General features: G+C 32.5%; 1 long non-coding RNA gene across 1 annotated transcript in view; it reads left to right on the top strand.

Annotated features, from left to right (window-relative positions):
• The first annotated feature begins 2,631 nt into the window (after nt 1-2,631).
• Nucleotides 2,632-9,713, top strand: part of LOC128556388 (uncharacterized) — a 31,156-nt gene continuing 24,074 nt past the window's right edge. Inside the window, exon 1 of the long non-coding RNA XR_008370611.1 lies at nt 2,632-3,038. This is a non-coding gene — a long non-coding RNA (uncharacterized LOC128556388). The remainder of the gene's footprint in view (nt 3,039-9,713) is intronic.

Here is a 9,713-nt window from a genome sequence, read left to right as displayed (position 1 = left end):
GTCAATGTGACCATTTGAAGAGAATTTTCTTTTAAACATTACAAGCAACAGCCCATTTCTTAACGATCTTACCATCACACTTGCAACAGATTTTAATTCTTCATATCATTTGGATTGATGCAGAAATGAAAATGAAAACGTGGGAATCATTTTATTTTTTATAGATCAAGGCCTTATAGCGCTGACTCTACTAGACTTTTTAGTCTGATTTGCCTTGTAATCACTCCTGATCTAGATCTAGATCTTAAGTTCACTTCATATTGTATATAAATATGATTAGGATTCCAAAAGAAATCAAGATACATGTAATGTACTAGATCTAACAAGGTGATATGTAACAAATTGTGTTATACTGAAGGGCCGACAACTCTTGACTTACAGTATACAGGTGTAGCCCAGAATCAAACTTGGCTGAGATTTTAAGATTACATGTGCATTGTATTTTATTTTGATATGTGTGTACATAGATGAAATAGTAATAAATTAACTAAATTATTTGCCCAATATATTTCCAGAAGGTATTTAGCTACCTGTGATAAACACAGAATAGCGAAAATCAATGAAAAATCCAAGTAATAGACAGTTTTGGATGCGCAGAAACATACCATAGAAGTGGTAAACTTAGCAAGGTGGAAATTTTGGCAAATTGTAAAAATTCGCTAATATTTGTAAATAAAATTGTAATGTACCATAACAATGTGTTATCATCACATAAGTCAGGAAATCAGAAATTTGCTAAAATTTGTGCACCCCAAATAGATGGATTTCAAAAATTGCTAACTTTTTGACACTCAGAAATACGAGGGTCGTTCAATAAATAATGCTACTCCATGTGTAGTTCCTTAACTGGTGGTTATTTTTCAGTGCGGTTTTACACTTTAAAGCAATTTTTTGGGAACAAAGTAACATCAGAATAAAAAAATCGTTAAAGCCAAATTATAAAAAAATAATTATTTGAATGAGGTGTACACGCTGGTTACTGGAGCATATAAAAAAAATAATCATAACTTTGGTTTGACCTAGGCATCCAGGTCTCAGAATAATAGAATAACTTGTGAAATCTCATAATTCTATCATTTTTGTACGAGATACAGCAATTTGTGATGAGTTTGAGTTTGAGTTTGTTTTTAAACACTTACTGCGTTTTTCATTTTACAAGACAACTAAAACATCTTAACTCGAGGTTAATTCCATCTGAAATGAGTCTCGCTAGCGATTAATCTTAAGTTGTAAGAACTTGTTTCGCAATCGAAAATAAAGAAATTAGTGTAAACTTAAAATACAAGAATGTTTTCAACGATCAACATCACACCTGACAAAATTGCAGAGGCTTATTGTACTCAACTCCTCATTTTTCGAGTAAAAATGTGCAACCATTTAATACAGTAACACTAAATTGTGGGTTGCTATAATGGAAAAATGTTTCATTGTAGCAACCTGCAGCCCGCAAAATATATACATGTACACAAAATTGCGGGCTTTGGGCTGCAGGTCGCGGGTTGATACAATAGAAATTTTGTCAGCAATAACATTAATGAATTTAACACACCAACATGCATGCTACTTATTTTTTTATTTACCCGAGCTAAACGGTAGTCAATATTGCAATATCAGTGGACATAAACAATTTCAAACACTAATAATGCATAATCACAAATATCAAATTATTTATGTAACAAGTTTAAATATCTAAATTTTATCTGACTCATAAATTCCTCTTGTTTATTTTAAATTAATAACTGTTGAAATAATTCATCTAATAAGATAATTAAACTTGTAAATTGATATTGATATTTGGTATTTAGAATGGGACTGAAAGGTTCTCATAATAAATCTGTCAACAAGTTTTGAAAATGATCTAAGGCCAAGTGAAAAATTTGTTAAGTAAAACAACAAAAACAACAAACTTCAATAAAAAAAAACACTGATGAGGAGTGTTATATTTGTTCACTGATAAAGGTTATGAAAAATAATGTCTATTATTATACCCAATCAGAGAATACATCAAGTAGTAATTAGAACATGCTCCTACAGTTGTTCAGTTGTAACTTAGTTTTGGAAACTTGGTTATTACTTTTTACCAGTATTTTATACTGTGGTCTATTTGAATATGTTCCCATGGGTTGACCGCCTTTTGATTTGTTTACAACTGTTCTCAAATAAATAAATTTGTATTTCATATCTATGTGATGCTTTAAAATCTCTTCAAAAACAATGAGATAAAATATACTGACAATTAACAATTTGACCAAGCCCTCTGTTCCGTGTGGCTACAATCAATGTAAGACAAAAGCATTATTATGTTGAATAGTTATAAAAATATCAATAAATAAATATTATTGATAAAACAAATTTGACTCCACTCCATGACTCCACTCCAATTTTGACTCCACTCCACTCCAAATTTGACTCCACTCCATGACTCCACTCCAATTTTGACTCCACTCCACCACTCCACTCCATGACTCCACTCCACGACTCAAGTTTCAAGTTTATTCAATAAATTCTCAGTTTGTATACATACAAAAACATGAGATAAATCCAAGATTTCACAAAAAACATTACATATAGTCACGCAAATATGAGGGCAACACATTGACATTGTTCTAATTGAGGAAACTATTTATAGTTATTCAAACATCATTACAAGGTTAAAAATAGGTCAGATTATGTCATTCAGAGAAGCGTGTCATCGAGTGTATTGAAGTAAACACATGTGCTTTCTTGACCGTTTATTCGTAACGGGATAACCATTTATTCATAACGGAATTACACGTGGGGAATTAAAGAGATAAACGGTTAGAATGATCTTACTACGTTCTTTAGGAAGAATTTAATGATATAGGCTTTTTAAAAGTACAGTAATATGGTTTTTTAAAAAGAAAATTACAACAAAAAAAGTGGAAGTAATATTCTTCGTAAGTGCAGCATATTCTGTGTAGTAGTGAATAGTGTACAATTGTAATGTATTCTAATTCTTGAAATGGATTTAAAGTGTACTGCTGAGACAAGAGTCATGGATGACTAGTGGCTAAGTTGTGAGTATTTTAGACTTTTATGATAAAAATGTTTAACTAACATATTTACAATATGGTACATATGATTTAAATAAGTTGGTAACCAATGATGCAGATTTGTACTTCGGCTATGTGCATTTTCATGGACATCCGATTTATTTGTGAAAATTGCCATTAATAATGTAAGGTGATACCCTGTGCAGCATAGTTGGTTGTCAGGTACAGTGCCATATTATTCAATATGCTCTTAGTAGTTTAAAGAGCATATTCTATGGGAGTACAGTACTGAGTAGTTCTAGAGTGCTTGTCTGTAAATGTAACAGCTCTTAAACGAAACGAAAAATAAGAGCAATACCAGTGCAAACTGTTTGTACATATTAAATATATAATAGGTCAGTATCTGTGTGCCCTCGGTGCTTAAACTTTATATACAAATAATTGAAATTAAAAAAACTTGCAGCATAAATACTAAAGTAATATTATGCCATATATATTTATGTGGGTTGTTGTAAGCCATGTGTTTTTAACATGTTGTTTATAGCATTTATGTTGTTAGTAATGACTTTTAGCATAAATGCAGAGGTCTAAAGACTAATATAGCATAATAATTACTGAAGCATTTACACTCTAAATAAATATAGCATGGTAATAATTCATGTATAAGTGTGATTAGATCTATCAAACATAGAATATAATGATTCTAATATATATTAATTAGCATGATAATAATTCTAGTATGACTGTGGTAGATAAACATAGCATTATAATGAATCATACATAGATCTGTTAATGTTAAAAACAACAACAACTACAAAAAAGAACAAACAACAAAAAACAAAAAAACAAAATAACTTAGCACAGTATTGTAAGTATGGTAAACAAAACACAACATAAAGGTGTAAATGGACACAACTTATAAAAGGATATTTAAAGTACTAGTTAACACAATAATAATTTTAATGTACAAACATATAGCAATTTATTAATGTTTTCATATCAAACAAGGAGAGATATGCATATATTAAATGAAATATAAAATTTCTCTTGGTTATTGTTTTAGGTTTTTATGATAATATCCAAAAAATTCCATATATGGATAGATCTAGTCTATTCGAATGATTTGATTGACTCTGTCAAAATAAAAAAAAAAAAAAAAAAATAAAAAAAATATAAAGAAACAAAAAAAAAAAAAAAAAAAAAAAATAGAGCAACCCTGAGGTCATATTATTAATATAATGTAAGTAAGCTAAATTTATTGAGATATTCTTGCAAAAAGTATTTTAAAACTATAACATTTTCACATAAAACTGGAGCAGTGTAAAAATGTATGCATTTAGCTATTATAATGTTTAATTATGGCAACTTGAAAAATGTTAAAATGATGAATAATTCAATAGCCTTAATATTATCTCCACTCCATGGTTTGTAGTATGCCTGTTCAGACTACGTTTTTAATCCTATATTAACTTGGGTTTATTTTTTAAACTCGTTTGCGTCCACACTATATGTGGTTTAAACCGTGAATTATGTAAAGGTCAAGTGGTTTCTGTAATGTAGCATTAAAACTATCTTGGGAGGTGGTTTTAATACCATATTAAAAAGTAATACTACATTATTTTACAAGTGTGAACGCAAATGAGAGTTATAACTGGTTTTACAATCCCAAATCCACATATCTTACCTTTTGGCAGAAGAATACCATGCGTTTCTCTTTTGTATCAAACAATTGATGCTATGGCTGGCAAAAGTAATTGGAGTGTTTGATGAAACACAAACATTAAATTGCGATATGGAGTCATGCTGATGCTCAAAATGGACTATAGATGGAATGAACAGAAATTCTTAGATGAACACAGAAGTTTAAACACTGATGACTCCTTCTTGTTTCTGTTAGCCTCCTTCTTTGTTACATTTTTTTGCTTATTGCAAAATATTTGTTAACTTCCAACATTGCATGTATATATTTAAACCACATTTCTTTGCTAGTGTGAATGCAAACTAGATTATATTTTGATGGGTTTTAAATGTCAAATACCAATTATAGCCAATTAGTGCCTGATAAAAATAAAACAGATCTGCTAGTGTGAACACGGTATTATTAGAGTGTAAAACATGTAGTCAGTTTCATAGCTCAATGTATCATTTACCTGCATAAGACTCAACCCACTATGCTGGTAGTTGTTAGCTTACCTTCGGTTTGTAAATATCCGACAAGAAAAATAGAAATAAAAGAGTTAAGGATGAATTTCATCGTCACACAAACAGTATGGGATCGGTTTTCGAAAAATATCTCGGGGTTTCCTGTGGGATTTCTCATATGACATCATTTCTAAATATAAAATATGCTGCTATATACATGATACAAATATTTGTTTGCTTGATTCTTTATTATGTTTTATTGTGACATACATATGATAAGACGTAAATAAACTATTTGAATCTGAATTTGTAAAAATAGCCAAGCTATTTGAATGAATAAAGAATTTTAAGTATACCTCTTCTTGATATTCATTTGTACTTTATACAACGGTCGTTTTAAACTACAATCGGTTTTACTAACGCTTTACAAATGTAAACGGTATGTGTTTTTGCAGGTAAAAGTAACCCTCATTATTTTATCTAGGATAAAGTAGGCTTACTCATAGACAGAATATTTGTTTGTATCAACTTGTATGATTAAAATATCACCAGATGCAATATTTTCACGAGTGGCTTATCCGCGAATGGTGTATTTGAATGAACGATCTGATATTTTTCGCTATGTACCTCCACAAACAACGAACATTTAAGGGAGGTATACTGGTTTCAGGTTGTCGTCTGTCTGTCTGTCTGTCTGTCTGTCCGTAGTCACAATCTTGTGCGCACCAACTCTCCTCATTTCCTTGACACAATTAAATGAAACTTCAAACGAGTGATTGATAACAAAAGGAGTTGTACATGGTCCATGTTAGAATTTTTCTGAAAAAAAAAGCAGAGTTAAGGGACTTTTTTGTTACTATACTATACACATAGATCAGTAGATTCTACCAATCTTACTTGTGCATGGTGCATGTTAGCTTCTTTCAGAAAAATACTCTGCAGAGGTATGGGACTTTGATTGTTGTTATTATACTATATACATAGAGTCTATATACATACAGTCCAAATAATTATGCACTCTTATGTGCGTCAAATGGCAATGTATTGTGTCAGTGCAGGCGGGGGTACATTCACCACCTTCAGCGATAGCTCTAGATTTTACTGCCTGGATAGCCTAGTTTTAGAGGACCCTCATCGAGTGCGGAAGGTAAAGTGTTCGTTCTTGGCTGCGTCCTACCAAAGACACGCAGAAGTTACGGTATGTAAAAATAGAAATGCTTGTGATTACAAAATATATAAATCAAACCTATATTAAGCATGTGTACAGGCTGATAAATAAGAGAAACATAATTAAGGACCTGACGGAACAAGACAGAAGACAAATATAAAAGCAGTTCATTCCGGCGGGGAGCGAGGGAAAGAGGGCGGGGTTAAGAACTGCCTATCATGCAATCCCCATCTCGTCCCGTCTGAAATAATGAAAGAAAGCGTAGTTTGCATCTGTAAAGGGGTTTAAGAATCAGACATGCGGTCTGTCTCAAAAGGCAATTATAAAACTTTCGAAACTGAAGTCAAACCTTAGCTTAAATGGAATTCGGTCTTTTGGACGTAGGTTATTTAGCTGCAACGATTATACCAAGGTTTTACCTAGAACTTAATAACTTAACAAAAGAATACTCCGCCGGTTTAACATAACCCAAAAAAGGATCATTAAATACCTAGTAGGTTACTGTGAAAGAAAACAAACTTTTAATCTAGTTTATAAAACAGGCACTCGAATTTATTTGATGACCATTGATAGATTGAAAACTGCGGTTTGACTGGTCCTAAATTGGGCTTGTTGGACCAGGCCACTTCACGCCACGACAGCTACGTCAGCCAAACCAGACCGAATAGGATCCAGTTATATTTTAGATTATGCCATACAAAGTTTGTGTTATCTATAGGCCAATAATACATCCATGGGTAAATACAAAATATTGACTAAACACAATAAATATAGAAAATGTTACTAAAATATGCAGATAACGTAAAAAAAGAAAGAAAGAAAAAAAGGAACAACAAGGTGTGAGTGTCGTGAGTAATTCGTTACTGGCGAAGGTTATCATACCACAAACAAACCACAGTTTAATCAAATATACACGGTTCACACATTTTACTGCTAGTGCCAAATTAACGGTTTCTGAGTATTTATTTCCACGAATACACTTGGTCAGAAGTTATGTAACTTTTGTCTTATTTGAAATAGTGTCAATAAACTGGCAGCTAAACAGTTATTCGTTATCATTTTCCTACTGCTATGACCCTGTATCACCATTGTCCTTGGTTAATGCATACTAATCGCTTCTCTGCAAATGATGAAAATATTCTAGAAGCAAAAGTAGCAAACCGTTTGTTTGGAATTTTTCGAAACTTTCAGGCCATTTCACTAAGGACTTGAGGGCTTCTGTTATACAACTTCACTATCCTTTGTTAATTCATACACTTAAACCCCTTGCAGGTATTATAAGAACTCCAAAATAAGTCAGTAAACAGATTGCATGGACTTGTCGTAATTTCTGTGTCATTTGTTGATGGCCTTTAGGGCTTCTTGAAAAGAATTCCATTTAAGCCGGTGCATAAGGGGTGTTGCACATTTCATATCGCTCATAAAATGACTCCATCAAAACCTAATTAATTAAAGGTTAGAAAACAATGTTTCGTACAGTAAAGAATTATGTTGTTAGAATGTCGAGTTCCAATTCAACTTGTGTCTTTATCTGCCTATTTAGATTCGAAGCATATACTCTGGTCATTCCGTAACTTGTTAGGTCTTCGATAGAATGTGATGTTGACAAATTTCGTGTGTCAAGGTTTATGTTTTGATACAACTCGGGGGTCACAGGTTTAAATACCGTTGAGGCCCAAGAATTGTATAAAACGTATTTGCGTATATGGGTTAATTTTAAACCAATTTTACAAATGGAAGTCCCGATTTATGTCGTTTTTGTACAAAAAATGTCGAAAATGTCTATACTTGAGGTAATTTGACAATGATTTATTAACTATTACTAGGATTACTTAGATTTTCATACTTTATATTTTTATTAGATCAGACAAGACATCAAGACACGTTAGTAGTTGTCAGTAACGTTTGTAATTTCCAAATATAAGGGGTCAATTTTTTATGTAAATCCTACTTATCTCTTTCATTTCAAATTTCATTTTTATGTTGTCCAACTTGACTTTTTGAGATTCTGAGTACATCCTTATTTCAAAAGGATTATCAATCAAAGGCAATTACTTTGGGTTTTCACCTAGACCAACTTTCAGGCAGAGAGAAAGAACTATCACGTATTAACAAATGCTTTAGAAGTCTACTTCGTCAGTCTGCATACAAGGTAAAGTCCATTTCCTATAAAAAAATATAGATCATTTTTATGAACACGCTTATCTTTTCAGACTCGGGCACCAACCAGTCACTAGATTCCTAGATTCATAGTGTGTATATACAGTAATGTTGCATGGTGAATCCTTCCTTAAAACTTGCCAACGATTCATTCAGTGAAACCCCACTTTTCCGGCACTGTTTCGGGCCGCTTGATGCTGTGTGTCTCTATATAGTTGGGTGGTCGTAACCTCTTTTAATTGATTACTAAAACGTTTTATAATTTTGCTAAATACAGTTGGAAATTCAGATAGCGTGATGTATAATTAAATGCAGTAATAATGTCTGCCTGAGTATCTGGAGAAAGGCTCAACATAAAGTCTCTTTCGTAAAAAAATTATAAAAACAAATCTGCGACAAGGGTGTAAAAGTTTTGTCCCATTGGGAAAAACCAATTACATGTCTGAAAACTGCATTCCCCAATCTGACGTAAATGTTTTTCAATACAAAGGAAAGGGCTTTACAAGCTTCGTTACAGGTTCACATTGTATAATGTTTAATGATGCATCTAGTAAAGAAAGCTTTATCGAAATTGCAAGCGAGAAATGTAGCATTCTCCCTGGCAAAAGTCTTTTGAAGTATGGCAGTTAGTTTGTCATTTATTAAAAGAAGTATAGTTTTTGACAGATCCCTGGATCTAAAATGCAGTCCACAACCGCTGGTTGAGCCACAAGAATGCACTCCAATCCATTAGAAAACTCTGCTCACCCATCAGAACGCTGACGCTAATGGCCGCGATAAGAATCTTGGAGAGGAATCCGACGTGCTGTTCGAGTGGAACGACCTCAAGGAGAAATTCCGCAGTGTGCTGCCCTCGTGCACACCAGGCTACATGCTCCATGAGAAAGGGTAATATTATAAAACAACAAAGTGTTTTTGAAATACAAAGTAGAAAACAAATTTTAAAAATCAAGGATTTGATGCATACTCAATTCTGCTTACATTTCTTTTATTTCACCCGGGATATCCACATTAATACAGTTTTTGACTAGCGAGACATTGAATATGATCTGATTTTCACCGAAGAAGTCTATTGACTGTTTGCTACACAAACCCATTGTTTCTATGACATTCTTATCTGTGAACACATATTTGATCAAAAACGTGCATATATTTTCATATTTCACGGTTATTGATAATTTTTTTTCTTATGTAATTTCAGGAAACCACTGGCGTCATCAACCCATTGT

Source organism: Mercenaria mercenaria, chromosome 4 (assembly GCF_021730395.1).
Source record: "Mercenaria mercenaria strain notata chromosome 4, MADL_Memer_1, whole genome shotgun sequence".
Classification (NCBI taxonomy): Eukaryota; Metazoa; Mollusca; class Bivalvia; order Venerida; family Veneridae; genus Mercenaria; species Mercenaria mercenaria.
Note: the sequence above shows the minus strand (reverse complement) of the source record. Positions and strands in the feature narration are given on the sequence as shown.